This window comes from Camellia sinensis, chromosome 10 (assembly GCF_055761805.1).
Source record: "Camellia sinensis isolate YWXY chromosome 10, ASM5576180v1, whole genome shotgun sequence".
In the NCBI taxonomy this organism is placed as follows: Eukaryota; Viridiplantae; Streptophyta; class Magnoliopsida; order Ericales; family Theaceae; genus Camellia; species Camellia sinensis.
This window is the reverse complement of record NC_138970.1, coordinates 98041827-98051330: the sequence shown is the minus strand read 5'-3', so window position 1 is coordinate 98051330 and position 9504 is coordinate 98041827. Positions and strand designations below refer to the sequence as shown.

Below are 9504 nucleotides of genomic sequence, written 5' to 3'. Positions count from 1 at the left end.
CACCTTCAGTCCCGTTGAATTTTGTGATACTTGAGGAAGTTTGGTCTAGAAGAAAGGCATCATATTCTCACTTGAGAGTCTTTGGATGTAAGGCATTCACATACATCTTCAAAGAAAATAGACAGAAGCTTGATGACAAGTCCACTCCATGTATGTTTGTGGGCTATTCAGATGTAGCATTTTGGTACATGTTATGGGACCCAGTGAACAAGAAGATGTTCAGGAGCAGAGATGTTGTTTTCCAGGAAGACCAGACAGTAGCAGATTTTGAGAAGTTTGCAAAGTCTAGAGATGTCGTCACTCCAGACTTGTTCCCATCTCTTGAGCCATCACAAAATGCTAGATGCGATGGTGTGCAACAAGAAGTGCCAGAGTTACAGAATCCTATGCCAGAAATTGAGGATCAGGAGGAAAGAGATGAAGACCCAGATGGAGAGGATGTTGAGCAGAGGGAGCAACCCCTTCAACTAGAGGCAACTGGGCCTTAGTTGCGGAGATCTGATAGAGCTATCGTGCCATCAACCAAATATCCCACTTCTCAATATATTTTGATTACTGATGAGGGAGAGCCCAAGAGTTTTTCAAAAGCAAAGAGTCATACCAAAAAAGACCGTTGGATACAAGTCACGAAAGAGGAGGTGAGTTCTTTATAGAAAAACCACACTTATGAGTTTGTTTCACTTCCAAGAGGCAGGAGAGCCTTGAAGAACAAATGGGTATATAAGTTGAAGAAAGATGGCAACGGTAAACTACTGCAGCATAAAGCTCGCTTGGTGGTCAAAGGTTTTGGACAGAATAAGGGAATTGACTTTGATGAGATCTTCTCCCCAGTTGTGAAGATGACTTCCATTCGAGTAGCTTTGGGATTAACAGCTCGCTTGAATCTGGAGATAGAACAAATGGATGTCAAAACTACCTTTCTCCATGGTGATTTGGAGGAAGAGATCTACATGGAGCAACCAGAAGGATTTGAAGTTAAAGGGAAACAGAACCTAGTCTGCAAACTGAAGAAGAGTCTCTATGGCCTGAAGCAGGCTCCGAGACAATGGTATAAGAAGTTTGATTCATTCATGGTGGATCACGACTACACAAGAACAGTAACAGACCAGTGTGTATATTTTTGAAGGTTTTTGGATAGAAACTTCATCATCCTACTGTTGTATGTCAATGATATGCTGATCATCAGATAGGATACTACTATGATCAGCAAGTTGAAAAAGGACTTGTCATAGTATTTTGACATGAAGAATTTAGGTCCAGCATAACAGATTTGGGCATAAAGATTGTTCGTGACAAGAAAGCCAAGAATATATGGCTGTCGCCGGAGAAATATGTTGAACGGGTGATTGAAAGATTCAACATGAAAGCTGCCAAGCCAGTCAGCACACCACTGGCCAACCATTTCAAGGTGAGAAAACGTTCATGTCCCACGACCAGCTCTGATAGGAAAGAAATGGAGGCAATCCCTTATTCTTCCGCAATACAGAGTTTGATATATGAAATGGTGTGTACCAGGCCAAATATAGCTCACACAGTTGGCGTTATGAGTAAATTCCTCGCCAATTCAGGCAAGGAGCACTGGGGAGCAGTCAAATGGATTCTTCGGTACTTAAAGGGAACTTCAAAGATGTGTCTATGTTTCGGGGGAGTTGAACCAATTTTGGAGGGTTTTATAGATGCTGATGTGTCTATGTTTCGGGGGAGCCGAACCAATTTTGGAGGGTTATATAGATGCTGATATGGCGGGTGATCTTGATGGTAGAAAGTCTACATCAGGATTTTTATTCACCTTTGCAGGGGGTGCTTTTTCATGGCATTCCAAACTAAAAAAGTGTGTTGCTTTATCTACAACAGTGGCAGAGTACATTGCTGCCACAGATGCTGGAAAGGAAATGTTGTTGTTAAAGCGGTTTCTCCAAGAATTAGGTCTACAGCAGGAAGAGTACAAGGTATATTGTGATAGTTAGAGTGTAATTGATTTGAGCAAGAATTCCATGTACCACTCACGTACAAAGCACATTGATGTCCAGTATCATTGGATACGAGAAGTGATGGAAAAACAATTAATGAAGCTGGTGAAGATTTACACAGACAAGAATCCTTCTAACATGATGACCAAGGTTGTCACCAGAAACAAATTGGAAGTTTGCAAGAATCTGACCGAGATGGACTTTAAGTACAAAAGTCAGTTATCCATATGGGCGTAGAGGAGAAGAATTGTTAGCTGTTCTAGCCCACATGAAGGAGTAGTTAGAGGTTGGCTGCTTTGCTCCAAGTCAAGAAGTAAGAGGGGAGATGGCAGGTGGCAGCCAACCCAATAACTCCTCTTCCTTGATTTTGTTTCCTTCTCTTTTCTGTATAAATTGAGGTGAGGAAGAGAATAAACATAGAAAAACACAGAGTATGTGTTTGAGTGAGAGTTCTATAGAGAGAGAGAGAGAGTGTGTGTGAGGTGTGAGTATTGTAACTCTCTCCGGAAAAATTCTATAGTGGATATCTCTCTCGTGGATGTAGGCAATTGCCGAACCACATAAATATTTTGTGTCTTTTCTGTGTGTGACTGATTTTTGAGTGTGCCTTAATCCTAACATGACTTGTACTAAGATTGTTTGAATTTTTATATTGATTGTAATAAACAGATGTATGCAAGTTTCAATAATATTTGTTCTTCTCATGAGATAAAGTTCATTCACCAAATATTAGTTGAATTGACAGAAATTTAAAGTGCACTAACTTTTAAAATAATAAATTTCCTCTAGAACAGAACAAAGAATGACGACGTAAGATCAAATTGTGCAACCCTATGAAGATCATTTATTTGTTGATGATTGCCATGATATCTGTCATGGGCCTGTAGGGGTGAGCATGGATTGGTTTTGTATGGTTTAGAGGGGAACCACAGACCAAACACTACCAAATGTTCCTAGAAATTTGGATAAAATCAAATTGTAAAAATTGTGGAACTAAACTTCACCAAACCTATACAAAGTGTTCGGCTAAGCTTTGGAATTGCTGTTCAAGACAAAAATCAATAACAAATAAACTTGTACAACATATGACACAATGAAAGGGGTGAAAGTGTGAAACTTTAAAATTCAAAATTGGCTAGTTAGAGGTGAAAATGTAAAATAACCACTTAACGGCCCAAAAATTGGCACGAGCGCCAGACTCAGCTTAAACAAATTTGTAGGAATAAACACATTGAAAAGAGTAATGGTCTCAGATTTAGGGTCGTTCTAGAATATATGTAAGTTATAATATTTTATCTTATTGACTTTTTAATCTAATTGTCTTTCAATAGGCTAAATTAGTCCCAACCCACTTCCCAAACAAGGCCTTAGTAAAAGTTAACTGATACTTGCACTTTTCCTTGCATTCTCAAAAAAGAGATAACATTATACACGGTTGAACTGTAAATGACATTCACGGTCAACCCATGTTCAATTGACATGCAAGCAACGAACGCTACAACAAAAACATACTTTAGTGGCACTATACTAGTGACATATTTTTAAAAAATGTCACAAAAAGAATATTTGGTGGCATGTTTTAGAAAAATGTCATAGAGCCACGAACATAAAAGGCTTTAGTGGCATTTCAATAAAGAAGTGCCACAACACTACCAAAAAAAATGTGATCTAATACTATCAATTTTATGGCATTTTATAAAAGAATGACATAATAAATTATTTTAGTTGATAAATGTCACTAAACTATAGTAGTAATAGCATTTTTTAAAAAATGACACTAAACTAAGTAGGTGTAAATTACTGTTATGAGATTAAGTGAAAAGTGTCACAAATAAATATTTATGACATTTTGAGAAATGCCATTAAGCTAAAATTTTTCCAAGCTATCTAACGTCACAAAATAAAATGAACTCAATATAACATGCTATCAATTGGACTAATTTGAGACAAAATAAAAAATCCAATGTTAAAATTGATTCAATTGAAATTACAAAAATTAAAATAAACACAATAGCAAAAATAGAGAGACTAATAGTGTAATTTGCCCTAATTTTAGTATTTTTTTTAATGACAAATATGCATGTAAGTGACATATTTCATTCTTTTAGAGGCAAAATAATAAATTTGCTCAACTCAGTGAGTTAATCTTCAGTGATCATTTTTCATAAAAAATACTAACAAGATCATTAATTGTACTAAATTGACATAAAATTTATTAAAAGTTAAAACTGATCTAAATAAAAATATAAGGACCACAATTGATATCTATTTTCTTATTTAAAATGTGAACAAATTTATTTATAAATAAATAAATAAATAAAATTTTAACACTAATAGCCATGCTTCACTTCATTACTCCACCTTTTTTTATATTATGAAACAAACGAACTAAGGAAACACGGCAAAGAGGCAAAGAGGCAGAATCTATAGAGCAAAATCTGTAGAGCAGCTAGGGTTAGAGACAAAGAGGCAGAAGTCCAACAATTCTGAAATTGGTGAAGAAAATTTGATTTTGGCGGGACAAAGAGACGGGAGCAAAATAATGAAGCAAGTTTATCTTTCAAGCCATCCTTACATTCCATCTACTCCACAAAAATTCTGCATTTTCATCTTCTATAATCAGAGTTTAGTGGTATTCTCTCTTTCTCACTTTCATCAAACACACACAAGACGTCTATTTTATCACTTATTTATGATCTTGTTTTACTCATAAAACTTGATACAATCTGAGGCTGTAATCTTCTAACTCATGAATTTATTAATTTTCAACAATTTTAATATAAAGGGATAGTTGTGATTTACTATTACTTATTTATGTTATGATTTTATATAATGCCTTGCAAGTATTTGTTTAAATGCTTCATTGAGATTGGTGATATTGATGGATGGGTTGAGATGGTTTATATATTCATTGAGCCTCGTGATGGGGCCCTAAAAATGTTCCTTTCGCTGGCTATATGAGCTTTGGTGTGCTTCCTTAAGATGGGATTGCAAAAGTATAAAATTATGAAAGATTTGGATAAAATAGCTCCCTCTTTCTTCTTTGTCTTATTGTTTTAGCTGGTGTGTTTGGGGTCTCCTCACCCCTACATATACGAATGCTTTTTCTTAATATTCACCTTAAAAGGCTTGCATAGTTACATTAAATTGATTGAAGCAATGTAGAATATTATATGGTCAGAGAGCAAAACCTTTCCCTCTTTTCACTAATTTTTATTGGCCACTTCTCCCCTTAAATATTTTAAAATTTCAGTTAGCAATCATAGTCTAAATATGAGTCAAGTCTCAATTATTGCTATCTTATTTCTTAATATTCAACAATGGCAAGATTTGCGATTCTTTATTTGGTAAAATCTAATGTATTATCCTCTGATGCAAGTTGGGTGACATTGCGATTCAACAATGGCAGAGTTTGGCTTTTTTTCTGGTAAAATTTCAAAGTTAGTGTCTGTTCTAGTCTTTTTATTTTATTCTTTCTTTGAATGGATTCTATCACATCTTTTATTTATTTATCCCCTGAATGATCTTTGCTTGGGTTTGCTATTATCCTGTAATCTTTATTTCTTTAGTGTGGGTTTTCCTCTTTTTAATTGCTTTCTCATCTTTCCTCATTGTGTCAGCTTGTTTGTCTATGTTTCTTAACAAACACTCAGAAAAGGGGAAAAATGAAGAAGAAAGGTTCTTGTTGTATTTGAGTTTGTTATAAAGAATATTTTCTGTTTTGTTAGTTCTGCTAAATTTATTGAGATGAGAATGTGTTTGTATGGCAACATTCAGACATTGGTTTGCAGAGCTTTGTGATCATTATAACCTAATTGCTGCTGTCGATTTTAGGGTCATTTGCTGAAGAAGATATTGGAAGACAAGGCATAACTGCACCATCAATTGCAGGAAATGCAACTGCAAGCAGAGGACTGGAGGTTGCAGTTGCTAATCTTCAGGAATACTGCAATGGTATGCCACCTTTTTTTTAATTTTTTTTTTTTTTTTTTTTATTGCGTGTCAAGATGCATGAAAATGTAGAATTACCTAATGAAGAATAGTTAAATCACGGACTGTCCTGTTATAAGAAGCTGTAATTTTTCCATGCAGAAAAGAATCATTAAAATAAATAATTACATCCAATGAGATCAAGAGAAATTGAAAGAACATCCATAATAATAACTATCAATCATTTATGGTTTAAAATGTAGGAATCTTTCCTTGCAATAGCTAATGAGGCTCAAGAGTTCTTTTCAAGTGATGTGTGTGTGTGTGTGTGTGTAGCTGATGCTGTGCAAACACTAGACAAGCAGGTGGTTCCGAGTTGATCCTTTGTATGCAAATGTCTCTTAATATTCATTCTAGAGTTAAGGGGAGGAAAGGTCAGGAAAAGTAGAACTATTTATGTAGAAAGCAGCCCCTCTTGTGCCCTTGGTGCATTTGGAAGGACAGAAACCATATATCGTTTGGTGGAATGGAGGGTTGAATGAGAGCATGTATTTATAGGCTCAAAGAATGGGGTGTTTGTTTTGGAAACCCTCCTCAATCAAATATTTAATTGATTTTAATTTCCAAAAATGATAGAAGTTTGTCTCTTTATGGAAATTATTTGATTTTGAATTTGATTTTAGATACTCCACAATTTCTTATTTATTGGGGGATTTGACATGTGTTGTTGTGGGACCCTCATCTTTGGGTTGACATAACTACTTGATCCAATTGTCAAAATGGGTTGATCATTTGATTTAGGCATGACTCATTATTTGAATAGGTCAACTTTCATGATTTTGGTGGGACCTCCAGTGCTTTGAATAATTTGATCACCTTGACTTTGATCAATCAAAATAATTTAATTTTTCTTAATAATTTGAACGGTGATTAAACCATCTCTTAATTTTGGTATCTACACTTGGTAAGTTAGAGTGTTTGGTTTTGTTATTTTTTGAGTGGTTGTTATTGATATTTTAAGCTATTATTTGATGTGGTCTAAATATTTACGGTTGTTATTTTCATATAATTTGTTGTAGTGTGGTGAACCAATTAAGTGATTAAATCGCGTGACTTGCTTATCTACTAAAGAAATGCATATCACTTTCAGTTGTGATTATCTTCACTCAGGCACTCTGTACTAGTTTATTTTTTAAATATTATTTATTAATTGCAAATATATAATTACTTAAGTAGTTAAATCTTGATTTACAGGTAGGAGATATAGTTTTAAAAAGTATCATTAAGGCAACAAAAACAGATGCAAACGGAATACTTAAAAGCACAGACACATCTAAAGAAGTAGAAGGGAAACAACTGGGACCTGACTATTGGGAGGTACATGTTCAAGTGCCAATCAAACCTAATGACAGCATGATTCAATCATATGGACTTGTCAAAACAGTTGGACAAGCTATTAGCTTTAACTTTGTTAGTGTGGTAGAATATTTTATAATTTTGGTAACCGATTTTTATTGCAATATAAATAAATTTATATTTCAATAATAAATAATTGATTGTGATTTGATTTTTTTTGTTTTTGTTTTTGATGTGATGATCCTATGGTGGTAATATTTGTTTATTATTATGAAAATATTACAGGATGAATGGATATCAAATTAATATAGGATGTAACAATTAATATTCATTTGTTTATAAAATCAATTCAATTTTTACAGGCATTTACGCATGCTTAGTTGTAGTTTTTAGAAGTGTTAATAAAAACAACATATGAGTGACATTTTGTGGTAGTGATAGTAGCTTTGCAAAGTGTCACTAAAATAAGTTCCAATGTCACTTATATCCATTTAATGGCACAAACGAATTGAATTTAGTAGCAGTTATAAAGTTGTTATAAATATTAATTGTAAGAGAACAAGTGTTATTAAAAATTCATATAGTGACATTTTTTAGATTGTAAGTCTTCTTTAATGGCACTTGATAACGTCACGAATAGTGTCTATTATGACATTAAAGTGTCACTAAAAGTGTGTAGCCTTGATGGTGTAATGGCACTTAAAAGTGTTACTAAAGTGCCACTAACTCTTTTTTTAATAGCGCTTGATAGTGTCACAAATAGTATCTATCATGACATCAAAATGTCATTGAAAGTTTTTAGTCATGATGGTGTAGTGGCACTTACAAGTATCTATTGTGGCACTAGTATCTACTGTGACATGTATATAAATGACACTTGTTCAAAACGTCACAAAACTATAAAATTTCACTGAAAAAGTACTTCAGTGACACTTTTAAGTGCCACCAAATTAAGAAAATGTTGTAGTGAATGTAGGCCCATCTTTACGCCCCTCTTTCCCAAAGAAAAGCCAAAAGGGAAACCAGTTTGCACAATGTCTATACATATATATGTATATATATATATATATATATGAGAAATGTTTTCATTATATTCTATCATAGAGTAGAATTTGTGTGTCAATTTTTGTATGGGTTTCAAGAAAAATTCAATACCAATATCTGTTTAAAATGACCCTAAAAACAAAACTAAAAAAATTATTAATAAAATCTGGGTTTTAAATTTTCTTTTGGATTTCAAATTTTTTTTCTTTGCAATACCAATCAACTTGTTTGGTTTGGTTTTTCATGATTCACTTTTCAAAAAATTAAATATTTTTATTTTTCATGTTTTTTTGTTTTTACTGAATTTTTTTAATATTCTAAGTAATTTTTTTAATTCTTAGATACACCTAACATAAATATACTTAAAAAGTATAATATTTGTGAAAAAAACCTTTAGAAAATTCATTAAATATCAAAAATACAAAAAAATACGAGAATTCAATATATTTTTCGTATCTTTGTGTATTTATTATTTTTTAAAATATTTTTTTACTAATATTTCACTTTTTAGATACATCTAAGGTACATCTAAAAAAATAAAAAAATTACTTAAAATTTTTATTCACTAAAAACAAAAAAAAAATACCAAAAACAAAAAACTCAATTTTCAGAAAATTGAATCTAAAACAGTGAATTAACAAGGATAAAACAAACTTGAAAAATAAAAAAAAAATTTCTTGTTTATTTATATGTCAGATTATGTTCTTGGTTGATGCATTGTATGAGATGGGATGGCCCAAGAAGACTGGGGAAACAAAAAATTAAATACAAAAAAAAAAAAAAAAAAGAAAAAAAAAAAGAAAGAGAAGATTGGTAGATGCGTCGTATGAGATGGGGTAACTCAAGAAGACTGAAAAAAAAAAAAAAAAAAAAAAAAAAAAAAAAGAAGAAGAAGAAGCAGCATTCGAAGAAGATATCAAAAATGTTTGTCTTGCTAAAGAGAAGATGGATAGACTAATAAATTCACAGTAAATTCTTTATAAATTATTGAATAAATTCTCAATAAATTATGAGTGAATTATTCAGTAAATTCTCACTAAATTACTCAGTAAATTCTGAGTAAATTACTCAGTAAATTTGTAGTAAATTACTCGGCAAATTACTCCGTAAATTCGTACTAAATTCTCAATAAATAACTCGTTAAATTTTTAATAAATTCTTTGTAAATTATTCAGTAAATTATTGATAAATTCTCAGTAAATTA

General features: G+C 32.6%; 1 long non-coding RNA gene across 1 annotated transcript; it reads left to right on the top strand.

Annotated features, from left to right (window-relative positions):
• Positions 1 to 4328: 4328 nt before the first annotated feature.
• Positions 4329 to 7452, top strand: LOC145801685 (uncharacterized). Its single transcript, XR_014343326.1, has 3 exons — positions 4329 to 4602; positions 5805 to 5924; positions 7155 to 7452. It is a non-coding gene; the product is annotated as an uncharacterized LOC145801685 (long non-coding RNA).
• The last annotated feature ends 2052 nt before the right edge of the window (positions 7453 to 9504 follow it).